The sequence below is a fragment of the Myotis yumanensis genome, unplaced genomic scaffold, assembly GCF_028538775.1.
Source record: "Myotis yumanensis isolate MYYU_CA2020_CCGP unplaced genomic scaffold, mMyoYum1.0.hap1 SCAF_1, whole genome shotgun sequence".
NCBI lineage: Eukaryota > Metazoa > Chordata > Mammalia > Chiroptera > Vespertilionidae > Myotis > Myotis yumanensis.
Genome location: NW_027223752.1, coordinates 136,360,625 through 136,369,624, shown reverse-complemented (window position 1 = coordinate 136,369,624; position 9,000 = coordinate 136,360,625).

The following is a 9,000-nucleotide window of genomic DNA, read 5'->3' as shown; positions in this document are numbered from 1 at the left end:
CAGGTACCAGACGCCCTGAGCCTAGGACCCCCTTCCCCAGGGAAGACTCAGTGTAACTCGCGCTGGTCTTCCTGCAGCACAAGGCCAACTGGGCAGGGGCACAGCACTCCAGGAAGGCAGGCAAGTGATGCCTGGGGGATTGGGCAGCCTCGTGGAGCCTGGCTGCCAGGTGGGGACACAGCTGTGCCTGAGCTGGAAGGCAGGTGAGTGCACACCCGGTGGGCAGGCCCAGCCTGACAGGGCCCCTGTGCTCTCTGGAGGCTGGAGATGACCATCCCATCTCCTCAGTAAGAACCACGCTCCCATTTCCCGCGGGCTGGACTGGAAATCTCCATGTGAGACCTGGACACCCTGGTCCTCCCTCCATGTGGGATTTGACCAGCTTCCCAGCTGACTTTGGCAGACATAATCCTCAAAATTTGCGTTTCCTAGATGCGAATCTTTAGCCAGGAAAATTTGCTGCACGCTGCATGGCCCTTTCCGCTGTTTCCCTTCCCTAACCCCTGACCTGTCCACCAGGTTGGCTCAAGCCCGCCACACGGCTCAAGCCTTTCCCACCCTGGCCGCCAGCCCCCAGAAAGGGCCCAGCGCCTGGACTGCAGTGCTCAGTGGCCCCTCCGCCCTGGGAGCTCCCCCGGCTCAACAGCTTTCTCTACTGTCTCTGGTATGTTGTCCTGAAATGGGTCCTGTGGAAGCGACCTCTGTTCTGCTCTAGATGCCTGGTGGTGTGGGGAAGCCACATGCGCTCTTGAAGTCCCGGGCACACGCTGTCCACGCTGGGGGCATGCACTTTGACGCTGGGAACACGCGCTCTGATGCACAGGGCACGCGTTTTGACGCACAGAGCATGTGTTCTGATGCCCGGGTCACTTGCTCTGGACCTCCTGGGCAGGAGCTGCCGGAGTGGAGCACTTGGGTCAGGGAGGCCTGTGCACGTGGTGACACCCTGTCGTCCCTGTGCTCCCTTTATTCCAGGGGGAAGGCTCCTGGGGGTGGCTGTGACCACCCTGCCCTGCGGGACCTGCAGGAAAGCAGAGCCTCAGGGGAGCGACCACCACCAGTATAGGTGAAAGGATGAAGGTCTCACTCCAGGCATCCCTGTGTGTCTCTTTCTCCCATTTGTCAGAAGGAATGGCTCGGTTGCCCCGCAGGAGTGAAGCTGTCTGTCCACAGGAGTGATGTCTGTACGGGTTGGGTATGCTGGGGAGGGGAGGCTGGTCCTGCACCACTTGTCTTGGGTGCTGAGGTGGACCTGCTACCGAGCCTGGGGGAGGCTATGGAATCTGCACCTGCAGGTGCACCAGCTTGGTGGACCTGGGCAAGCAGGGCACCTGGACAGGGGTGTGCCCTGTTCTCTCAGAGGCCGCCTGTCCTTTCCAGCCCCCTGTGTGCAGTCCTGTTCCCTGGAGGAAACTGGATTCCTGCTGCAGGGGATGTGGTGGGGGGTGGGAGGGTGAGGGTGGTCGCTCAGGCCTCTCTCCTGCCCCAGCTTCTCCCACCTGCCCCAGCTTCTCCCTCCTGCCCACAGACCCACCTCTCAGCCTGTTCCCACCTTCACAGTGCCTCCAGAGGCCCACACAGATACACAGTAGGTCTGTACCTGGGTTAGACCTGCCACCCAGAAACGTCAAGATAGGTTAGCATTAGAACATCCTCACTGCTGGGAGAGGCACTGCCCACAACCTGCGTATGGCTATTTGCCCTCCTCTTTATCCTGCTGCACTGGGAACTGCAGTGTCACACCCACCCTGGTCCTCACAGGGCCCAGGGTATCACTGTGCTCACTGAGCATGCCTTCACCACACCTGGCCTGGGCCCAGTCAGGGTCCTTACCTGCATGGCCATATCCCCTCTTCCCATCCTGTGTCTGTTTTGAGAAGGTGATTACTTCACTCAAGAGGTCCATTGAAATAATGAGACCACTTAGTCATTCCCATGGAAGAGCAAAGCATCTGGCCACCTCACAATCCTTGGTGGGTCAGAGACGGGGTAAATCACAGAACCCTAAATACAGGTGCCAGCGATGCAAAATGATTGCCTTGCTGGTGCATTCGGAGAGCAGGGTCTACAGCGACAGTCCTTCTTGGAATCTCATACTTGTTAAAAAGGATAAAGATCCAGATGACACAATTCAGAAACCATGAACGGCCCGGATAAATCCTCCACTGCAAGCAGTTTCTATGGTCACTTCTTTGGGGAAGACCCTACCTTTAACAGCTGCCAAGCTTCTCTTCCCGACCTGGAAAAGTCACATGTTCACCTGCCAGAGATGGGAAGCGCTTGGGAGCCATCAAAGGTATTGAAAGCATTGTAGTTCCTGCTTTTCCCCTGCTGGCTGTGTGACCACAGAGGGGTGCCCAACCTCTCTGAGATGGTTTCTTTCTGCCTACACCAAGCGATTAAACAAAACTTTGTCCTGCCAGTGTCCCTCAGTGGTTGAGCATTGTCCCAGGAACCAGAAGGTTGTCTGTTTGATTCCGGTTGAGGCACATGCCTGGGTTGTGGACACAATCCCCAGTGTGGGGCATGTAGGAGGCAGCTGACCAGTGATGTTCCTCTCTCCTCAATGTTTCTATCTCTCTCCCCTCCTCTTTCTCTAAAAATCTAGAAAAACAAAACAAAAACTTATCCCTGGAATCTTGCACATTCCTTTGCTAGTGCCGATTGTGAACAGCCAGCATGTCTCTGGCACTCAGGTTTCAAATCTCGAAGATAGACACGCAGAGGATGCTCCGAGGTCAGGGGTCAAAAAGATTCACATAAAACAGCCTGCAGTGAAGGAGCCATCTTCCTGTCAACATGAAAGGTGGGCCATGTTTCTGGAAATTGACTGTGTTAGACTTGGAAAATTATAATCTACTTAGAATCTTTTGCACATCTTGCTTCTGAGATGTTGCTGCCAAGTTTCCTAATTCTGTTTCCTCTACCCTCTGTACACTCCGACATACACATCTGAGAGAGTATACATATGACACATACATGCCTTATATTTTCCCACAAAATGCAGCTCAAACCCCTGTGGAAAATTACCAGAAATTAGTGCACAGGTTCCAGATAGTAGGCATTTCCTATAAAATGAAGTTGGGGATGGAATTTATTATATTAACTAAACCAATTTCCATGCGATGACGGTGAAAATTCTGTCTGGCAGCCTGGCTGTCTTTGTGGTGGCAGCATTCCTTCACCAGGAACATCTTGGCTGCCCCTGCAAGAGCACTCCCAATTAAAAAGGTGCGGTTACATGGCAGTTTCACTGTGCTTTGTGCTGCCCGCTGTGTAATGAGTGCTCCAAGCTGGGGAACAGATTTGGGCCTCCTCATGCCTGCTAACGACCTGCATCAGAATGGGCTGCTTTCTTTGTCATATTACTTAGTTTTCTTAGAGCCAGATTCAAGTTTTGTTCATAAAATCATGACGGTGATAAATGAAGGGGGCCCTATAAACCCTCCAAAGCATATAGATCGTGGGCTAGGAATGCAACAGCAGGTTTTGCCAATGGAAGGAAATACGTCAACTTCTAGATTACAGATTTTTAAACAGGTATTTGCTTAATGAAAAGGTGGTACAAGTGTGTCTGTAAAATTCACAGGATATGAGAGTTACAAGGGTACAGTGGAAACCTAAAACCGGTCTCCAGCTAACAAAGCTCTGTCTAGGGGCAACTAAGGTTATCGATCCTTATGCGTCCTCTGGCTTATTTTATAGTGAAGGAAAATGGCACTCAGACCCGCAAAGCGATTAATTGAGCCACACCACTGGTTACTTGCTGTAGCTAGACCACTGGACCAGGACATGGCCTCCCCCAGTCCTGACACATTCGTCCCCATCATCCATGGCTGTCCACAGGCCCCAGGCAAACTAGAGACATTCTTTTTTTTTTTTTAAATAATTAAATCTTTATTGTTCAGATTATTACATTTGTTCCTCTTTTTTCCCCCCATAACTCCCTTCCTCCCAGTTCCCACCCCACCCTCCGCCCTCACTCCCCACCCACTGTCCTCATCCATAGGTGCATGATATTTGTCCAGTCTCTTCCCGCATCTCCCACACCCCTTTCCCCCCCAAGCATAGTCAGTCCATTCCCTTTCTGTGTCCCTGATTCTATTATAATTACCAGTTCATTCTGTTCATCAGATTATTTATTCACTTGATTCTTAGATTCACTTGTTGATAGATGCGTATTTGTTGTTCATAATTTGTGTCTTTACCTTTTTCTTCTTCTTCCTCTTCTTAAAGGATGCCTTTCAGCATTTCATATAATACTGGTTTGGTGGTGATGAACTCCTTTAGCTTTTCTTTATCTGTGAAGCTCTTTATCTGACCTTCAATTCTGAATGATAGCTTTCCTGGATAAAGTACTCTTGGTTGTAGGTTCTTGGTATTCATCACTTTGAATATTTCTTGCCACTCCCTTCTGGCCTGCAAAGTTTCTCTTGAGAAATCAGCTGACAGTCGTATGGGTATTCCCTTGTAGGTAACTGAGTTTCTTTCTCTTGCTGCTTTTAAGATTCTCTCTTTGTCTTTTGCTCTTGGAATTTTAATTATGATGTGTGTTGGTGTGGTCCTCTTTGGATTGCTTTTGTTTGGGGTTCTCTGAGCTTCCTGGACTTGTAAGTCTATTTCTTTCACCAGGTAGGGGAAATTTTCTGTCATTATTTCTTCAAATAGGTTTTCAATATCTTGCTCTCTCTCATCTTCTTGCACCCCTATAATTTGGATGTTGGTATGCTTGTAGCTGTCCCAGAGGCTCCTTACACTATCTTCCTATTTTTGGATTCTTTTTTCATTTTGCTTTTCCGGTTGGGTGTTTTTTGCTTCTTCGAATTTCAAATCTTTGACTTGATTCTTGCGCTTTTCTGGTATGCTGTTGGGAGTCTGTATAATATTCTTTATTTCAGTCAGTGTATGCTTACTTTCTAGTTGGTCCTTTATCACACCATCGAGGGTCTCATTAGATTTCCTGTACATCTCATCAAGTTTATCGACAGACTCTAGAAGGCTCTTGAGAGACCTCAAAAGTGTGGTTTTGAATTCTATATCCAGAATCCTGCTTTCCTCCGGTTCTGTCCTTTGTGGCCTGTTTCTTTGTCTCGGCATTTTTTTTATGCTTCGCTGTGTTGATTGAGTGGATTTCTGTGTTAAGTGTCCCAATTACCTGAGGTAGACACTCTTGGTGCACCCCCTTGTGGTCTTTGTGCGAAGTCTTGTTGTAGTTAAGCCTTGATTGTTGTAGGTAATTACTCCTTGACCTCCAGGCCAACTGGCTGTGAGAATCAGCTGTGAGACATTCTTTTCTTAAAACACAAACTACAACGTTAATAAAACAGAAGGCCGAGGAGAACCTTCAGACACAGTGCTTTCACTTGGATGAATTTTCAATTCAGGACACCGGAGATTAGTTCTGAAATAGATATATAGGGAATCCATTCAAATGGCCTCAGCTTATAGATGAGGGAACTGAGGTTCCGACAAGGAAATAAATTTCCAGCACATTAATGCTGACGGGACCTGTTTTCGTGAACTCTAAGCAGTGCTTCTGACTTTGCAGAGGCAGTCTGGGTTCTCTCTCCCTTGCCCTATTGGCATCTCATGGTATGCCTGGCTGTGTCAGGGCATTATGGCTAAGTTGGAATGGAAAATGCAGGAGCTCACTGATTTTCAAAATGGTTTTACCTATAGGAACTTGCGAGGACATCTCTGGCTAGAAGATTTGGCCTTGAGTGTCTGGAAACCTTGAACTGAGACTGATGTTCAAAAGCAGTACCTCCCACTTGCTCCTGGAGAAAAGCCTTTCCCGCAAGGTGAGTCCTTGACTGGTCATTACTAAAAGGTGCACCAACTTAGTAATCCACACGTTAAACCTAAATGTTCATGTTAACTAATGTCACCCCAATAAAATTTAATGAAAAAAAAAAGAAAAAGAAAAGGAAAAAAAAAAACAACGAATGAAAAAATAAATGAAAAGTGCACCTTTTATTTATAAAATAAAAGTGGGAAATGGTTTGCTAAGCATTTGGACATCTTTTGTCTTCTTAGTAGAGCAAGTTATGGCCTTTGGAAAAATAAAACAATCATGAATAAAGCTTTGAAAAAAAGCTATGTAGTAACAAGTTTCCTCATATCTTTCTAATTTGGGTTGTATCCAGTGGTTCTCAACCTTCTGGCACTTTAAATACAGTTCCTCATGTTGTGACCCATCCATAAAATTATTATCATTGCTGCATCAAAACTGTAATGTTGCTACTATTATGAATCATAATGTAAATATCAGATATGCAGTATGGTCTTAGGCGACCCCTGTGAAAGGGTCATTTGACCACCAATGGGGTCGCGAAAACAGGTTGAGAACCGCTGTATTAGACAGTGTGATTACAGAGAACAAGAGGAAGATTGACAGCAAGATGAAAGTTTGAGTATAGTCACCCTCCTCCCCTGCCCAGGCAAGACGAACAGCGTCAAAATGTCCCTGCCTGTGCTACCTCTACAGTCCTTTATATTTTAAATCTAACAACCAACTTGGGAGGCGCAAATTCTCACCACTTTCATTCTAAAGGTGATTATAATGAAACTAATGGCCTGGTGCACAAAATTCATGCACATTAAAAGGGGATATATTAGAAGAGATATTTTAATATTGCTATTTGCCCTTTCTCTATAATAGAAGTGTCAGAGATAAAAGAAAATTAGTAAAATGTATATGAAAGCTTTTCTCCTATCAGAGTCTGGGGTGCACCCTGGGACTGAGTCAAGTCCCCGCCTACCAAAATCGCATGAGATCCAGGCCCAGACCTAGCCAGCCCAACCCCCATAGGGTGAGATCCAGACTCAGCCGGCACCAAATTTGTCAAACCCCACCAGGTGGGAGGTGAAGCCTCAGGTCCTCAGCACACACTCAGGTCTCCTGGCTGAGCGCAAGGGCTGGGTGCATGGCCTAAGGCCCCTTGGCCTGGCACCGGGGTGGGTGGCATGGCCTGAGGTCCCCCATCAAGCCCCGCTGGGCTGGGGCTTATGGCCTGACGTCCCTAGACATGCCCTGCCTGGAAGGGGTGTGGCCTCAGGTCCCCCGTCAGTCCCTGCCTGGTGGGGGGTGAAGCCTCAGGTCCCCATCCAAGGGCGGGGGAGCAACCTGAGGTTTCCCAGCCCGGCACCAGGGTAGGGGGTGTACCTTGAGATCCCCTGTCAAGCCCCACTGGATGGGGGGTGCAGCCTCAGGTCCACTGGCCGAGTGCCAGTGTGGGGGGCATGTTCTGAGGTCCCCTGCCCCAGCGCCCGGGAGGGGTTGCAGCCTGAGGTCCCCCGTCAAATCCTGCTGGGCAGTGGGTATGGCCTGAGGTCCCCTGGTCTGGGGTGGGTGTCGTGGCCTGAGGTCCTCTGTTGAGCCCCACTAGGCAGGGGGTGCAGCCTCAGTTCCCCTGCCCAAGCCCAGCGCCACACAGCCTCAGGTCCCTGCTGATTGCTCAGCCTCTCCTGTGAGTGGAGTCATTTTTTGTTACGAAAACCCCGCCTCCGCTTTGGGCACTGCCATCTTCATGATGGTATGATGGTCAATTTGCATATTCCCTCTTTATTAGATAGGATGATAACATTGTAAGGTATTGTATCATTCCCTCTCTCATTTTCCTGTGTCTTGGGTATGTCTTCTAATGATCATTGAGGCAATAATTACAATGAGGTATTCTCAGCAGTTCTTGACCCTGGATATTACTTTTTGCATCATTCACTTAGTCAACAAACAATTATCAAATGCTTATTATGTGCCAGGGTATGTTCTAAGTATAGGTGACTTGAAGGTGAACAAGTGGTCTTCCTGCCTCCAATCTTGCCTGTGTTTATCCTTTCTTCCCAGCGTAGTCAGAGGGAGCCCCCTCTACAAAGTGCAAATCTGATTCTGTCACCATAATGACATTAATGTTCAGATTCAGTTCAAAATACTTCAGGCTTTTGGTTTCTGTTGGTTTCTTAGCCTTCTTTCTATAACCTTCTCTCTCCACTCTTACACTGTAGTCATACTGCAGTCTCAGTTTTGTCAGCTCATCCAACTTTTTTGTTTTGAGCTTCATTTATATAGTCCCTTCTGGTCGGAATACTCTCCACTCCACTTACCTCTCTACTCCCTCCAGACTTTTAGCAGGCAATCTTCCCAAATACCTTCAGCTGTCAAGTTAGATGTCACTGCTCCTGGGTTGCCTTTTCTGTGTTCTTTAAAGCCTACTCTAGTATATGTGTGCAGAGCACACTCTACTTCTCATTTCATTGCATACATCATAATGTGTTGCATTTGTTTACCTCTCACAGCTCCTTTATAAGTTCTTTGAGATCAAAGACAATTGTGTTTTCAACACCTTGCCTATTCTTAAGATATCCTTCTTTTATTTTCAGTTACAGTTTACATTTAATATTATTCTGTACTAGAAACCCAGTGCACGAATTTGTGCACGGGTGCGGTCCAGCTGGCCAGGCCCCAATTGGGGTGGATCAGGGCTGGGCCTGTGGGGACGAGGAGAAGATGGGAGGTTGACCAGCCAGATCATCATGATCGGGGCCAGGGCAGATGGGGGAAAAGGCTGTGGGTGATTGGCCGGTGGGCCTGGCCCCAATTGAGGTGGGGGTGCCAATTGGGGGTGGGGCCAGCAATGGGGTGGGGCTGAAGGAGGTTGGTTGTCTGGCCCCGCCCCTTATTGGGGTAGAGGGTGGCAATCAGGGGCAGGGCCAGCTGGGGAGAGGGGTTGCAGGCTGTGCGGTTTGGTGGGGGCCCATTGTGGGTGGGGCTGGCCAGGGGGAGGGGCTGCAGGAGGTTGGCCACCAGCCCCACCTCCTATTAGGGTGGGGGGGCAATCAGGCACAGGGTGAACCCATCGGGGACACGGCTGACAGGGAGGAAGGGCCATGAGAGTTTGGCTAGGGGGCCAAACCCCAGAACGGCCCTTTCGTTGGCCTCAGAGGGCGTCATAGTGATCAGTTGTTCCAGTCATTACGGTGTTCTGGTCACTGGGTTTTTAT